Below are 9,234 nucleotides of genomic sequence, written 5' to 3'. Positions count from 1 at the left end.
TGTACACAGCCAGAAACAAGTGCTCCTGCAAGATCAGCTTCACTACAGAGTCTCTCGGTATCTTTCTATCTGCAATAAATAGAACATGACAGAACTGACATCTTTGTTCTCCTCACAACAGAAGCAGATGCATAGAGCCAGAAACAAGTGCTCCTGCAAGATCAGCTTCACTACAGAGTCTCTTGGTGTCTTTCTATCTGCAATAAATAGAACATGACAGAACTGACATCTTTGTTCTCCTCACAACAGAAGCAGATGTACAGAGCCAGAAATAGGTGCTCCTCATAGATCAGCTTCACTACCGAGTCTCTTGGTGTCTTTCTATCTGCAATAAATAGAACATGACAGAACTGACATCTTTGTTCTCCTCACAACAGAAGCAGATGTACACAGCCAGAAACAAGTGCTCCTGCAAGATCAGCTTCACCACAGAATCTTTCGGTGTCTTTCCATCTGCAATAAATAGAACATGACAGAACTGACATCTTTGTTCTCCTCACAACAGAAGCAGATGTACAGAGCCAGAAATAGGTGCTCCTCATAGATCAGCTTCACTACCGAGTCTCTCGGTGTCTTCCCATCTGCAACATGTGGCACACAAAAAAACCTTACACTTTTTGTCTTGCCATGAGCGAGTAAGCGAGATTTTAACGACGACTTCAGCAATATCCAGCAATATCAAAGCAATGGGTTTCAGTTGTACCCATCAGGAATCGAACTGGGCTCTTTATCCTCAAGGATAGCACAGGGGTCTGAATAGATTCTCACTAAATATCATACTTGCTGTGAACTGCGTACGTAAATGAGGGATGGGGGATGTGTATGACACTCATGCAACTTATATTTGGTCCTTCTGCAGGCAGGTAGTCTGTCTCTATACCCCAGAACCGCATTATTTCCCATCTTTCTGGAGTGCTCAAGCACTGGTTGAAACAAGTCGAGATTTTCTCAGGTTAAATAATTGAATATCCCACCCCATCGGTGCCCCTTTTCAATTTATTTTTCAAGGAATTGTTTGTTTCAGTCCAAATTAAATATATATGCATGTAATACATGTATTTATTCTTTATTGATGTAGGAAATATTCGTTATATCATATGGACATAGAATACAATGAACATACAAATAAAATGAAGAATTTAGTCACGTATAAATCTAAATTAGCTCCTTATTACGCATTTCAGACTGCAAAATAATTCCAGCATTGCATGTTATAAATAGAATTCCAAATGAGTAAAACTCATGTTCTTCTTAGATATGGCACGTGGATTTGGATTCCGATATCGAATTGATTTCCGAAAAGACAAACTGGTAGTAATCGACGATCGGGTAGTCAGGGGGCGGTGGGGTAGCCTAGTGGATAAAGCGTTCGCTCGTCACGCCGAAGACCCGGGATCAACTGCCCACATGGGTACAATGTGTGAAGACCATATCTGGTGTCCCCGTTGTGATATTTTTGGATTTTTGCTAAAAACTAAACCTACTCACTCACTCGGGTGGTCAGATTCAGACGTTCTGTCATCACAATCTGACGGCGTGGATCGTTGCTCATAATATCGATCACTGGATTGTCTGATCCAGACTCGATTAGTTACCGGCTGCCGTCATCTTGGCATTTATTGTATCAATTTGCATTTATTTGTCACATGCACCACCGTTGGTGGGTTTTTGAGAATAAGGATAAGATGAGATGTCTATTTAAGCTTGAATATTGCTGACTGACTTCAGAGTTGAAGGTGGTATCCATATGTCTATATTTCTTAAAAGAAAGATTATTGAACCTACCTTCCCATACAACTGGATCGATCTCCGGCAGCCAATCAATCTGAGAACTTGGGTCAAGATTAGGATCGTAGAGTCCCACCATAGTAGACTGACCACCTGTAATAATAATAATAATATTGGTCATCGTGAATGATATGATTCCAAAGCACCAGAGCAACTGTATGTGGGTTGTCATAGATGGCTTAATTAACATCAGTTACCTTTAGATAACTGCAAACATTTACAAAGTTGGACCACTGTGTCACGCATGTAACAAAACCATGTCCTGATGGAACTGAACCTTTTCAATGCACGGGCGTCTTCTTGTGCTGGGAAAAGATTATGAACACGAACGGAAAAAGGTTGTCTAAGGCACAATATTCAAGAGCTGTGTCCTTAAGGATTTAATATTCTATATGTTACAATTATCATGCGATCGTGTCATTGTTGCTTTGTGTTGATTACGACTTTAACCGTTCTCGTGGTTAAGAAACGTTAAGTTTACCCATTTTATCTAATAGTGAGTGAGTTAGGTTTTACGCCGCTTTTGGCAGTTTTCCGGCAATAACAGAAATGGGCTTTACACATTGCACCCATGAGGGGAATCGAACCCGGGTCTTCGGAGTGACGAGCGAACGTTTTAACCACTGTCCCTCTATCTAATATCAGTAATGTCGGATGTTCAATTACTTAATATATATGCTGGAAGAAACGCTTGCAAGTTGTCAGGGTGGACAAAACAATGTGTAGATGTAGGTACTTAAGATTTATCATCTAATGGAGGGTGTTATCGGTGCATAAAGCAATCTGATAAACTTGGTATCCAATTCTGATAACTATGCAAATTACGTCAATCCACGAACTACTTTCACAAAACTCCATACACATCATGCGAATCCTAAAACGTTTAACATTTCATTGATGACGTCGCGAGCTTACATTGTTTGTAAACAAACATGGCTGCCCCCATTCTCAAAATTGGTGATTCTGTAAGAATTAACCTCGTGTGTTTCCGTATCATTAATATCATATATTATGAATATAAATTGTATTATGCGAGCCTTTGGCGAGCATAATGCATAATTTTTATTCCTAATATATGATATTAATGATACGGAAACACACAAGGTTAATAATCCCTTTATAATATAATGTCATTGTTTGTAACAAAGGCCAAAGGCTCGCATAATACAATTTTTATTCATAATATATGATATTAATGATTGGGAAACACACGAGGTTAATAATCTCTATATATACTACAGACAAAAAATAAGGGAACTAAGAATTTGAATGCAGCTGATGTTGAGGTGGACGTGTGCAATATCGTGGCGTTGCAGCTGAACCCAGCATCCAATCCCAATGAAATTCCACATGATGCATGAACAATACGTGATGAATGTGCACACAGAAGCTAAACTGTGTCCACCTATTGGAGAACTCACAATCACTAATGGAATTGAGGTGAACACATGCTGAAAAATGCCTCCGAGGCAGTATCTCAATGAACAGACAAAATGAAGAGTTGTTGGCATGATACAGGGGGGAACACCACTGTGCCAAGTTGCCACTGGCTAGAATTATTGGCAGGAATTCTGAATTCCAAGACTATACTGCCAGACCACATCGTGCCCAAGTCGTCACCGCTTACCTCCGACGAGAGGATATACAGACATTGGACTGGCCCTCCAAGTCCCCAGATATGTCCCCAACTGAGAATCTGTGGGACGTTCTCGGCCGGAGGGTGTACGCCAGGGACCCCGCACCCGTGAACCTGGCCAAGCTTGGGGTAGCTTTTCGGGCGAAATGGCGGGCAATACCGCAGGCAACCATCAGGAAGTTAATCAACAGAATGCCATCAAGGTGTCGTGTATGTGTTGCCCAACATGGTGGACACACCGGTTATTGAACTTCACGCCCGAAATTGATTTTGTGGACATTTAGAGCAAGTACATATTGACTTTCATTTAATCTGTTCCCTTATTTTTGTCGGTAGTATGCCAAGGTTTCCACTTGCACAAAGACCGCCTCCGTGGTGTAGTGGTTAGAGCATCCGCCCGGAGAGCGGAAGGTCGTGGGTTCGATCCCCGACCGCGTCATACCAAGAGACGTGAAAATATGGTACTTGTTGGTCCCTGCCTGGCGCTCGGCATTAATGGGTACAACAAGGACTGGTCGGTTCGGAGTCAGTATAATGTGTCTGAGTGGGGTATTCATGCTTCACTGCGGCATGGTATCTCAGTGGGCTAGCACTATAAAACCAGCTGAAGTCTGGGCTAGTACAAGCAGCGGCACGTACACACGTACACACGCATGCACGTCGTCATATGAGCGAAATATTCTCAAGTACGACGTAAAACCCAATTTCACCTCACCTCACTTGCACAAAGCGATTTTAGCACCACATCGATCATAAGCCTATGTTTAAGTACAGGAGTTACGTATGTCATAATGCTAATATCGCTTTGTGCAAGCGGGCCTCGTCAAGTATTGACTACACTACTATTGAGAGTTGTGTATTTCAATAGCACCGTCATTAACAAAAACGTCAGTAAACGTCAGTAACGACCAATGTAACTGGCACGGCAGCGGTTGTTGAGTGCGTTGGGTTTTTTTCGTTTTATATTTTTTTTAATTAAATCACAGCGTGTTTACCTAATGTGTGAGAAAACCCGAAACTTTGCTTATCTTAGGTGTTTACAACATCTGAAATCCGTGATCGTGTTTCCATGGTAATTGGCTCCACGGTCGTTATCATGGGTTTCACTAACGGGGTAAATACCTGTAATATGTGTAAATATATCTTTCATGCTTATAAAATCAGAGCAATCAAAGTCCAATAAATTTTCTTTAAACCGCACATTTTTCCATTTTAAATGTTTATAAAGGTGTGTATATATGTTTATATTAAATATTATATTTATACTGACAAGAAATCTATTTGAACAAATAACACGTGTATTATTGATATGTATGCCCTTTAAAGTGTATCTATATTTGTAAACAAATGTATGTATGTTGTATATGGGCCTGTCAATACTTGACTTGACCTGCATCACTTCGGTCTGTTCTCCTACATTAATCTGACACAGCCTGGAACACTGTATACACCAGCGTTATAGCCAACACCCTCACTCACGCATCCTCTCTTCACAATATGTAAGTGAGTGAGTTTAGTTTTACGCAGCACTCAGCAACAGATATATGGCGGCGGTCTGTAAATAATCAAGTCAGGGCCAGACAACCAGTGATCAACAGCATGAGCATCGATCTACTCAGTTGGGATACGATGACATGTGTCAAACAAAGCCCGATCCCGTTAATCGCCTCTTTCGACAAGCATGGGTTACTGAAGATCGATTCTAACCCGGATCTCCACAGGCACACTTCAAAATGATATATCAATAAACGACAGTAGGCAAATAGAAAGAGTGGGATGTTTACCACCAGACACATGGTCTATGTATGCAATTGAACGTTAAAGACGGACCGGGGCATACAACACATAGGAATGACAGTTCTTTGTGGATGATCAACTTCTTTCTTGTACAATATCGACGTTTCGGTATAGAAACATGCTTGAAAACAGTATAAGCATCTATACCGAAACATAGCTATTGTACCATAAAGAAGTTGATCACCCACAAAGAACTGTCATTCCTATTGCTCACAACTTCTAGAATGCCTCTCAAACAGTTCATATAAAACATGGGGCGGTGGGGTAGCCTAGTGGTTAGAGCGTTCGCTCGTCACGCAGAAGACCCGGGTTCGAATCCCCACATGGGTACTATGTGTGAAGCCCATCTCTGGTGTCCCCCGCCGTGATGTTGCTGGAATATTGCTAAAAGCGGCGTAAAACCAAACTCAGTCAGTCAGTCATATAAAACATACACATCGTGTCTCAATTCTTGTTTACAGTACTGTTAGCTTTGAACAGCAGCTATCATAATGTTATCCGAGACCTCCGTTTAGCGATTCCTGGCAAATGTACATGCGAGTACCACAGAATCGATGTCGAAAGGAGTAGTGCTGGTCTAATGAGGATATTAAGATAGTCATCTTGACAGCTCTAATTCATAATCCCAACCTTAAGGTTGTTTACCCTGATTCCTTTGTCAACGTGATAGCCCGATAAGACACAGCCGGTCAAACATGATAAAAAAACACAATGCAATAATTACCTTGAATCCTATTGATTGTATAGAGGCCTATTGGATCCCCTTTCTCATTAAAAGATAATTGGCCAGCAGTTCCTATGAACTGGACCTTCATCATGCTTCTGAAGATGACGGAACCAACGGTGTCGTCGGTGTAGCTGAAGTCTTGCAGCGTCAGGTTGCTTCCTGTGAAGGTCATTAAATTGATTCTAGAAAATGGCGAGTAAATTGTGAAAACAACTTCTTTGTTATTGCGTTGAGAAAATTTTGGTTTTGATGATTGAAGAAGCATTTGCATATAAACTTCGCGATGTACAATAAGAAAGAGGTTGTTTGCCTTTAGGTCACTAAATGGTACTATGCATTTGCAATGTTTGTTTGTTTGTTTGTTGTTTTGTTCTTTAACGCCTCACTCAGCAATATTCCAGCTACTGAGATACGGACCAAATAATTCAGTGATTGACATCATAAGCATCGATCTATTCAACCGGTAAAGGATGACATGCATTAATCAAGTCAGCGAGCTTGACCACCCCGATCCCGTTAGTCGTCTTCTATGACAACCATGGGTTGCTGAAGACCAATTCTCACCCGGATCGTCACGGGTCAGTTTTATCACGTTACACACCCGAGGCAGCCAGGTATTCCTGTGATGCATTGAGAGCCAGTGAGATCGCCCAGATGGAGTCGTAACTGAGAGTTGCAAACTTGCTGCCGAAAAGCGATCCGTTGTTGGAGAGACTGTTGTACAATTTCATGAACTCGCTGCCCCTTATGCCAGACACGGACACTTGATCCCGGGGGGTCCAACAGAACCCTGGCCACGTAGAAAGAACCCTCTACAACTTCAGCGAGCTGTTCCGGTGTACAGTCCATGGAGTTGTCTTCTCTTGTCCACCATTGAAACTCATACCATCCGACCGTTACCCACACTATCTTTGGCCCGTAGAGTTTGTTTTTGTATGCCTGGTAGAATAGAGACGACAAGAATATGAGTGAGTGAGTATGGTATTAAGCCGCTTTTACCACGATTCCAGCAATGTTACGGCGGGGGAGTCCAGAAATGGGCTTCACACATTGTGCCCATGTGAGGAATCGAAACCGGATCTTTGGCGTGACGAGCCAACGCTTGAACCACTAGGCTACCCCACCGCCCCATAGGAATACGATCTCGGTCAAATCAATATTCCACTCGTCCTGACAAGAAACGCCTTGTGTACTTTCCAGATGGGTACTCGTCATTTTCCATCCGTGATGTAGCCATCATATTGCTCCATATGGTTGAAATATCACCCACCCCCAACCCTCTCACTCATTCATCCAGACTCTCTCTCCTCATCCAGTGGGGTAGCTGGTTAAAGTGTTCGCTCGTCACGCCGAATTCACGGGTTCGATTCCCCACATGGGTACAATGTGGTTCTCATTTCTGGTTCCCCCGCCGTAATATTGCTGGAATATTGCATAAAACCCAACTCACTCTCTCTCTCCAAGTCGTTCACCGATTCAAACTACCATTCGCGACCTCTTAGCTCACGTACACGCGCACGCACCCACGCACACGCAGAGGCACACGCACTTACAAGCCCAAATACGAAGTGTAGGGTGTTCTATTTGCTGCTTTGTGATAAATACGTTATGGCCGCAAATATACTGATGTACAAAAGAAAGTACATAGTTGGTGTTTTGAGACTATTAAAAAAACGTAAATATTTTGCTGACAATGTTCATATTGGGTACGATATCTATGGTGTTATTGCAACACGTACACAATGTTTGTGACTCGAGAGTCACAATCAAAACACTTTTCCAAATATTACGCTGTTTTTAGGAAACATTTTGCCAAAGCATCAGGTGAGTACTTTCTTTTGACGTCAGTTTACGAGAACAACGTAATATGCCTAGCAGCATTTCGTAACATTACCTTTGTGGCTTTAATAGGCGATGGCACCCACTTTCACAGTTAATTCGGGTCTACATCTCCACTGTAAGATTGTATGATGCATTTACCATTATTCAAATTATGAAAATAATGCTTGATAACCAACCTCGCAGAATACCTTCCTGGCTGTTCCCTCGTAGAAGCTGCCAACGATGATTCTGGCATCGCTTTGCTAAAAATGATCTTGACAAAATTGGTTTGGAACTGCATCGTAAACATCAATATTGTTCAGGCCATTTACAGAATGGAATTTTCTGTACTGTACTGTAATTTACTTAACTGTACTGAACTATGATGGCTTCAAAGAGCGTTAAACGACTCTAACTCAAATATTGTTGGTTAGATGATTGTAGAGCATTTAAGGCCTTATTAATGCATTCATCTTTGACACAATAATGTCAATACAATTCTCTGTTTTGAAGTTCAATGTCAATACAATTCTCTGTTTTGAAGTTCATTGTACGTTACGTTGTTTTCAGATGATTGACTTGCCTTTGCATGAATTTGTCACAGATACCTCATATGTGGTAGGAAAGGCTCAGCATTTGAAAGAAATCTCATATCATTTTTCTGTGATAGCGGTTAGTAAGCGCTTGTGTTAGTTGTAACGTAAAGCATTTCTCCGTTCAGAATTAAATTCGTATGAATATTGAAATGGGTTTCTCTTTTATATCATGAAAAGATTTTATTGACCGATACAAAACCTTTTACCTTCTACATATGAATGAAATTCGTATGAATATTGAAATGGGTTTCTCTTTTTTATCTTCAGTGAAAATATAATACTTTTATTTTCTACATATGAATGAAATTCGTTCAACATGAAATTCGTATGGATTTTGAAATGGGTTTCTCTTTTTTATCTTCAGTGAAAACATAATACTTTTATTTTCTACATATGAATGAAATTCGTTCAAAATGAAATTCGTATGAATATTAAACTGGGTTTCTCTATTTTTATCGTCAATGAAAACATAATACTTTTATCTTCCACATAAACAATATTATTATGGTAGAGAAATATCAGCATCGACTATTTACCTTCATACTAGCAACTTGAAACGAAGGGTCTTTTGTGATGATTTCAGATCTGATGACTGTCATATTTTCATCGTGGAGTCTGCGTAGCAGGTCTTCTGTGGGCTAGTCAATAGAAGAATAGCTGCACTCAGTTACTGGGTTGATACAGATCTACTACAGATCTAACGGGATAGCGGTTTCTATGTGTGTCCTCTTAATGTGAGAAGACAACCCAAAGCGATACCGCTCTTATGTTTCCCTTTGTTGAAATATGCAATCACAGGTAAATTGTTGACTAACCAGGGAGTGGATCCTGTGACAGATAAGGGACGCTACTCAGTGACAAAATCTTCT

This window comes from Haliotis rubra, unplaced genomic scaffold, assembly GCF_003918875.1.
Source record: "Haliotis rubra isolate DU_JTF1 unplaced genomic scaffold, ASM391887v1 Scf68, whole genome shotgun sequence".
In the NCBI taxonomy this organism is placed as follows: Eukaryota; Metazoa; Mollusca; class Gastropoda; order Lepetellida; family Haliotidae; genus Haliotis; species Haliotis rubra.
Note: the sequence above shows the minus strand (reverse complement) of the source record.